Here is a 9,215-nt window from a genome sequence, read left to right as displayed (position 1 = left end):
CATTTGTGTCATTCATCCAACGTACTTCAGCGTTGACCATCGCAGATCAGCGCGACCATCGTACTTCGGCGTCCCCATCGCCCTTCCTTGTATATTAAAGAGTAGTTAAGTTTAGCCGTATATATACACTAAAACAACGATTAAAATGTCATTCACGGTACCATATAGATATGAAGCTTTATGAGGGTGACTAATTATAACACTAAAAGCAATTATACAGGGTTTAGTCCTTTACACATTAAAAAGGGTGACTAATGATAACAACCCAAAAACTTCTTAGAATTAGGGTGACAGAACAAGTAAAAATTGATAGTCGCTATGGTTCAGTAAGAGTGTACAAAGAAGAATAACCCCTGTATTTATCACAGTTGTGATCTCCCCTAGATAGTACATGCAAAGTACATATAGACGGGGGTCTTCTATTGTTCGAGTTTATTCTTTATATATAAAGAAACCAGTAGATGGCGCCGATAATTGCTGCTCCCAAGATTCAATATTATACAAGTGAATAAGGATTAAATACATAAATGATGGAATCCTTCAAACGTGTATAAGATAGGTTATGACATTATAGTATCTAATTGTAAGGTCTGTGAATTTCGGAGATTGTCCGATTCCGTTTTTATTGTATTGTATGTTTTATAGTTTTGTATGGTAAAAAAGCCTGTCAGTCTCATAATCAATTTCATAAGAGCGATCTGAAGATCCTGTGTTCGATCCTCACCCAGGGAAATTTTTTTTTGTCGAGCATAACTTCGTCGTATTTGCAATTAGGGATTGTGAAGCACAATTTTTTTAAAATAAAACTTTTTGGGACGTCAATCGAAGCTTTAATATAATGGAATAGTACCATGTAGTCGCCCGTTTTAAGTGTCTTTAATAAATAAGACGATGACAACTTGATCTGTCGTGAAAGTTTTTTGACATTATATACATGTACAAGGTCGTATATTTGACCTTAAAACATTTAGAGTAATTGTTTTTCTTCCAATTATTCTCGTTTATTTTTATTGATCCAGGCGCTCTCAGGCGCGCCCTGACGCCTTTTAGTAAGACTCTTCGCTCCAAGTATTCTCGGGTCGTTACTTATAAGTAGTTCCGCCTGCGTTGCCGGTGTTGGATGAGAAAAGCAGGCGACCTTGTTGTTGACTGTCTGTAGTAATTGATTACAGGTGATAAACATTTTAAGTTGTCTCAATTATTTGTTTACTTCTCATCTAGCAATATTTACACACTCAAAATCTTATCGGTCAAAATTACACCCTCCTCCATTTAACTGTTTAACAGACACAAGACACTTCTTGTGCTGATCCTTTTAGTAAACTCTAGGGATTCGGCGCTGGAGATAATTTTGTTTTGTTTTGACCACCACAAATCCCCAGCGCCGGATCTCCAAAGGGATTAAAACAACACGTTCAATAATGGGGAAAAAGAGGGTCGAATTGGGGGCATTAGTATCCATAATCAAGTCAATGTAAAAGAAACTCTGACACTGCAATGGTCCTGACTTAGAGTTGGTATACTCAGGCATTTCAAATTAAATGGTTGGTTAAATCTAGGTTTTACAACGTGCCTATAAGGTGAAACCTTAAAGTAGCACTCCTGATAAGATCCATGCAAAATGTGATGCATGGTTGGAAAGCCTACATCTTTTCTTTTATATTTTAATTAATGTGTTATAATTAACAGAAATCAATTATTAACACGTGGTTTTTCATATAAACCATGCTCTTAGAAGATAAAAATTATGTAGAATAAACTGTACAATTTAAAGTTATGGGAGATAACTCTGTAAATGACAGTAACATATAATAGAAACTGTTGGATATTCAATGTGAATTATATAGTAAGAGCAGACAGATTAGAATTAATAATTATTCATTCCATCATTTGACATATAAAGCAATTGAATAACAAAAATAAAAATATGTAGCCTTTGTGGGGTATATCATATTTTACAGAATTTGTATGATTCTTAGAAAGACTGCTACATATGTGTAAACATTCAGAAGCCATGTTTTTCTACAACAACAAAAAAATAGACGGCATAATTATTTTAGCTACATGTACCTTACAGCCGAAGTAGTGCGGGTAGTACATTGTTCAAATCAAGAGTATAAGTTTTGGCTTGACAGTCCATTATTCAGAAGGACTAAAAGGCAAGGCCCATAAGTTAATATGAAGAGGGCAATGACTTTATAAGGTATATGCGAGCAAAGTCTGACTCAAAAGTATCAGGTTCCCTTTTTGACATATTAGACTTCATGCCATTTTGTCAAGTTACATATGTAGTTAAGGAATTTTCCATCAGCTGCAATAAGTGGCGGATGGAAAAGGGCTCCAAATATTTATACAATTCTGACTTGAAATTTTGAAATCTATCGAATTTTTAGTTACAAGCAAGTATTTTAATCAGCGTTTTGTTTCAAACGTTGCCCCGTGCAGGTCCGGGTGTTAAAGGAATAGGCCTGCAGCAGCGCTAAGCTTGTTGCAAAAGGAGACTAAATAGTGCTCAGAATCCTAGCCGGGGGCTAGGGCGCTCTGCCCACAGCGCAACTGGGATGTGTGCCGCAGGTGGTGGAATGGGGTACCCCTGGCGTGTTACATGCTGGGGTTGTCAGGCTATAATACGGAAAACCTGACCGCAAACCATAGTGGTGCACCGTGTTGGGAAAGATGCCACATTCCTTGCACGTTAAAGAACCCTACTATGGTATTCTCCCGGAGTAGGAACCATAGGGCTCCGCCACAGGAGGCTAAATTGCTCGACCCTACCCATCTCTCCCTATTTCCAGTGGCAATCAAAATTTGTCGACCCCATTGTCCTTGTGTCCCATCCCTTTTTCATTTCATCATCATTTCATGTTTATTTCATCATCAATTTCATGTTCATCGTCAGAATATTGTTGAAATATTGCTGCTCGGACGTTAAATCCCAACAAACAAACAAACAAACAAATGTTTCAAACGTTTAAGGCAGGATACGGAATGACCATTCTTTGTTTCAGCCTACGATAATTTATGTTTTATCGTTCACATTTCGTTACGATACATGCAAATTTGTCATGCGGTTTCTTTTGGACTGAAGTTAAATTTATCTCAATTGATAATTCGATAGAAACAGACCCGAAGCGTTTCTTAAAGAATATTTTTTTTACATGATTATTAATACTCTTGATCAACTTACATAAAGAGACTAGACATTTTGTCCAAAATATTTAGTTACTTACATATGTAGCTTAAAAAGGAATTTATTTCAATAAAAGAAAATGAATATAAGAAAATGCTTGCAAATATTGTGTGCATGTAAGTAACATATAACACCTGTAATTCTAAAAAGCATTAGTAAAAGATGCGCGTACACATTCATTTCTCCCTGTTCATCCCCACCTCTCCCTGTTTTTCTTAGGTAGCTTGAGCCCTGTGTCTGTCTGTCACACTTATTGTTTTTAGGTTGTTTTTTTTTTATACATTTGATTAATTGGTCAAGTGTGTACAGTGATCTCAAGGCAGTCTGTCTGTCTGTTACATGTTAGGTTTGAATGTAGTTTTAATACATCTTGTTAATTAGTCATGTGCATCTCATGCTAGTCTGTCTGTCTGTGTTACGTTGAGTTTGGAGGTAGTCTTTATACCTCTTGTTAATTAGTTTAGTGTATAAACATAATTTAGACTTCAAAATTAGTTCCTTATAGACAGTTGTTTGGTACAGTTAAGCAGATATGATGATATTGATACGCAACGAAGATGTGAAGGGTATGATATTTTTACCTGTCAGTCTTCCAGACTTTTTTTTCTAAACACTTGCAGATGTTAAGCTGATTTTTTGTATGTTAGACTACCATCATGATAAATAGATCATGTTTACGTTTTGTTTTGCTGATTTTTTCCGAAATTACTTGCCTTGGATTGAGCAAATTTTCAAAAATAAAAGTCTTTGGGGCTTTTTTTCTAAATGTTTACAGATATTGAGCTGGCATTTGGTAGGTAAGTCTACCGTGATGAGTATCTGTAGATTTTGTTCTGCTCCGCTGACTTTCACCAAAATTACAGGCCTTAGAATTAGCAATTTCTTTTAAATCAACAGTTTTCATGGCTTGTTTTCTCAAAACTCTCAGATATTGAGGTGATGTTTGGTATGTGTGTTTACAATGTATCATGATAAATTACAGATCAAGTTTATGTTATGTTGAGATTTTCTATGAACTAAGGCCCCTGAACGTTCTTTTCTTTTCAAATACTTTTATGGTCGTCATCATGAACTCGTGGATCGTTATGGTGTATTCATCTGCTCCATGAAAACTGATTTATTCAACGGGTTATAGTTTTCCTTTCCTCGTTTGTCTACCCCGGACTTGACTTTTTATGAGCAACTCGGCGGGCGTTTCTAGAAAAGCAGAGTACACTTACCCTACCGGTGCACCTGGTCCATGCTCCCAGTTTTTAGTGTAGTCTGAGTTGCTCATTTGCTTTTGTTACTTTGTGTGTATGATTTTAGTTACTTTATGTTCTTCGTTGTGTATGTCTGTTTTCCATGTCTGGTCTTTGTCCCTGGATTACATTCTTTTGATTACCGCTATAACCTTAGTTCCCTTGATTACTCTATAATTTGAGAGTCATATTTGTGGAGGTGTGGGGTATATTAGGGCACTCACTAAGGTTCTTTATATTAAAAAGTGTCTGTTATAGACAGGTATTCAGGTTATTCAGATTCAGTTAAGACAGGTTTAAGTGTTCTGTTTTAGATGTAAAACTCAAAATTTCAACGTAATTTATTAGTGTTCTATGCTAAATATTAAGGTCATTAGTTCACTGATAACAGTGTTTAGTATTAGATATTAAGGTCATTCGTTCACTTGTTACAGATTTTATGCATGGAAGTACAGCGTTCTTATTCTTGTTCTTCTTTTTCAGGACATTTGTATCTTTAGTGGCGTTGAAGAATTTGTCACATGGAATCAAAGTCTGCTTTCATCTCAATTGTTCCATGTTCATCTTGACTGTGTATATATCATCTTCCAGTACTATGTGCATGGGGCTGTTTGAGATTATGGCACTTTATCATCATCGGTATATTCAGCAACTTAAGACCTACCATAGAATTTCTTCTCTTCAATCTTCCAGAATGGATTTCGACTCACCCTTTCTACAGACAAACGTAAGACCAGATTGACCTCTTGAGTATTCTAAAATATATTTAGACCCTCTTTTTTAAGACCAGCCAAACCTTTTTTTAGACTAGTCTTACGCTCTTTTTTTAGACCAGCCTAACCTTTTTATTTCAGGACCAGCCTAACCCTCCTTTTTTTAACACCAGCCTTACCCTCCTTTTTCTAAGACCAGCCTAACCCTCTTTTTTTAGACCAGCCTAACCCTCTTTTTTAAGGCCAGCTTAACCCTCTTTTTTAAGAAAAGCCTAGCCCTTTTTTTCTAGTAACTAAATATGCTGATTAATTTGGTTTGAATTGACAATGATTCAATTAAAAGTAGTTGACATCTAACCTCTTATCAGTACCTGTTTATTTCTTTGCGTTTACCCGAATAAACCAATCGTCCACTGTCGATATATTCAAATTGCCTATAAAAGATTTATTTTTAGTTAAAGACGCCAAGGTGTTAAATATATAAATCCTTGTAGACGCATAATAAACCTTTTGAACTTCAACTAGAAATGAAAACCCTGCGAGATCATAAATAGGCATCGTTCATAGAAATGAAATATAAAGAGGTATGCTGAGTACCAATTGGAAGAGCTGTTTTCATAGATTTCATGCAGGCCCTGGCGGATCCACACACTAAGTACTTACAAAAAATGTGGCAGTGGTTCCGAACAAGAAACTTGTATAAAGAAAGAGGTTCCAGGCAGGGAATACACGTCCTGTTCCAGGCTATTATGTGCCGCTCATTTTGCCAGTCTTTTAACAAAAGGGTCGTATAACCCCCCGAAACCATCCTGATGTTTCACCCATTGTATCGGGTATTTTTATTACGGTTACCGCCTCGTGACACCAGAAGCCCGGATATGACAAATAAAAATAAAACTTTGCTTAGACGATGGCATAGGAATTTCGAAATGCATTTCCCGGAAATTATGTCAGTGTGTGTGTGTGTGTGTGTGTGGGGGGGGGTGATATTGCTTTATAAATAATCAATCTAATGCATGTGTCTCTGGAACTAGGTGCCGAGAAACTAAGCGCTTTTACATGACACAGAGGTGTCTATGCGATAACTTGTAGCACTAGGGCTATAAAGCGTAACAACTGAGAAATGTAGCTAGTTGAGAGGGACATGCATATTAGGACTTGTTTATTTCAATGATGAATGATCTGCGTGGTGAAAACAGATTTGTTCAACGCGTCTTAGTTTTTCAACCTCTTATGTCTACTTTTATGAGCAACTCAAAGGTATGTTGATATTTTTATGAGAGTTAAAATAAAGGGTGCCCATCATAATGAAACCCCTGTAGCACCATCTGTACTCATGTAAAATTTACTATGAGCCTTATAAATAGCTAAATTTAATATGGAAAGTAATGGAGACATGAAATGGTGGTATTACGTCTTGTAGTTCAATTACAATATGCAATATTTCAAAAAGTTTGTGTTCATTTATCAAGGTGTTTTATGTAAACCGGCATCAAACCCGAATATGACGCAAACTAGTGCACTGCAACGATGCATCGTGAATTTTGGTGTGTGCGTTTATTTAAATGCCCGTCGTAATCAGAATGATTAATTTAAAAATAAATCAAAGATATCAATATGATAATAACCATTTAGAATAATAAGTTTGTCAGTGTTAAGATACGTTTGAATTCTTTCTCCAAACTTTTCTTTTATACCATATTTTTGAAATTTTACGATTGTCTGAGGCGTAAAAATTCAAACGATCGATATAAATTGATGCAGTACATGAGTACTTTGATTTGATGTGAAGTGAAAACTTCCTTGAATTACCTCCCTTAGACCATTTTTTAGCTTCTTTCAAATTCGCTTTTTATATTAAAAATGATATTCGAAGACTTCTTTTACAACCCAAGGAAAACTTAAGTCCAACACTGTATCCAGGTTAGGCACTGAATCTGTTTTAATACTATAGGAAAAGGGGATGGGGGCGGATAATTTGGAGAAAATTAATTTTCCAAATTTTAGCCATATTTTCTCTTCTTTGTTCCCAAGCATTGACAGAAAATTATGAATCAATATTTCCCTATTACTTTACAATGAAAATTTACAAATATTAAAACATGGCCTTGTTAATTGCCCTTCTTTTTCAACCCGAGATCTTGATATCGGTAGGTCAAAGACGATATTAATCAAAGGCTGACAAGAAGTGCAATATTAAAATGGCTGTACATATTCTGTTTATCACATACATTTTTTTACCAGTAATGGATCATTTATCATTTTTTCTTTTTTTTGGACAGAAAATCATAAAAGACTAGCAGATAAATGATGTGGTGTGTTCTATTATGTTACTGCATTTGACTTGTCTCTGTGTTTATAACAGAATCACGCTTCATTATGACAGGTGATTATTGTTTATCACCAATGCAGCATAAAACGAAGAAAGAAGAAGTGCGTAGAATAAAAAAAATGATTTTTGTCTGAACGAGGTATAAAAAGTAGCTAAAAAAATAAAAAAAAAAATGCTTTAGTTTATTTCCTGGCGACAAAAAGATTCGGAAATTGGAGGTATAAAGGTACCTGAAAATCATAGGTTGGTTGATTAGTGAGGGGATGCAAGGGGGTTATTTCAGCTCACGTGCTATAGGTCCATGTGGGGTATAAGGGTTAGAACTCCACCTTTTTTTTTAAATTTTGATAATTTTGTCTTCTTAGTCTAATAGATTTCCCTTTAATCTGTTCCTTGTACCAATTGTTAGGCACAAAACATTTTTGTTTTGAGGGGGAGACTTGGTTTGTTACGAAAAAAATAAGATTACTCCAAATTTTTAGCCAAAAGTATTTTGCTCAGTGATTGATTGAAAAAAATATTAATACTGTTTAATATTTCCACCATCCCTTTACAATACAGATATTCAAATACAATTTTTAACTACGACTGCTGCTGAAAAAAAGAAATACTTTTCGTGTCTGAGCAAAAACTCAACATTAAATCCGAGCCCCCTTCAAAAAGAAAATGGTCTGTGTCTTACTTTCATATCAAGCCAAAGAAATGCTTCGCAGGGCAATACTTGATTAGAATGCAGAGGTCTAATCATGAACAGTTGGGCCAAAATTTTACACGCTTTCCAAGCTTGATACAGATCTCAATTTTAATAGCAATTACACAGGAAAAGAACTTGACCACAAAGTCCCTGTTTGGCCTTTTATTGCTCAATAAATAATCAATCAAAGCCTTTCTTTCCAGGATAGGTATGTCACCTTGAGGTTCATTTATAAGATTCATTCATCTTTACTCAAGCTATTGTCTGCAAAACAGGAACATGTTTGTTTCTGATCCTTCATTCGTAATCAGTTCAAGTTGAAACCCCTAAAATCAATCCCATGCTTTCTTTAGTGGTTTAATTTCATGAAAATCAATACACTCAATGTATACTAACATGAAATATCTAAAGACAACAATAACAAAACTGACGACAGCATGATACCATTATTCCACCGCAGTCAACAATGATGAAACTGACTATAGCATGATACCATTATTTAACCGTAGACAACAATGACGAAACTAACCACAGCACGATACCATTATTCAACCGTAGACAACAATGACGAAACTAACCACAGCATGATACCATTATTCCACTGCCGACAACAATGATGAAACTAAGACAGCATGATACCATTAATCCACTACAGACGACAATGACGAACTGACGACAAGATGATACCATAATTCAACCGCAGACGACAATGACGACACTGATGAGAGCGTAGTACCATTATTCCACCACAGACAACAATGACGAAAGTGACTGTAGCATGATAGCATTATTTCACTGGCTGTACTTGTGTAATTGATACAAAAGCTGGTGTCCGCGATTGTTTAATGGTGAATTAATAGGATGTTACACCATAAAAAACCAATCAATTAATAAAACAACAAATAAAGCCTTAAGATAAGAAACCAGTACAGTAAATACAAAATCCGAAAATGAGAGAGTACATCGAAAAGGAAATTGTCGTAGACGACAATGACGAAACTGAAGACATCATGATCCCATCAATCGACGACAGACGACAATGATG

The sequence above is a fragment of the Perna viridis genome, chromosome 15 (genome assembly GCF_037379345.1).
Source record: "Perna viridis isolate PV_CMFRI_1.1 ecotype Kerala chromosome 15, ASM3737934v1, whole genome shotgun sequence".
NCBI classification, from domain to species: domain Eukaryota; kingdom Metazoa; phylum Mollusca; class Bivalvia; order Mytilida; family Mytilidae; genus Perna; species Perna viridis.
Note: the sequence above shows the minus strand (reverse complement) of the source record.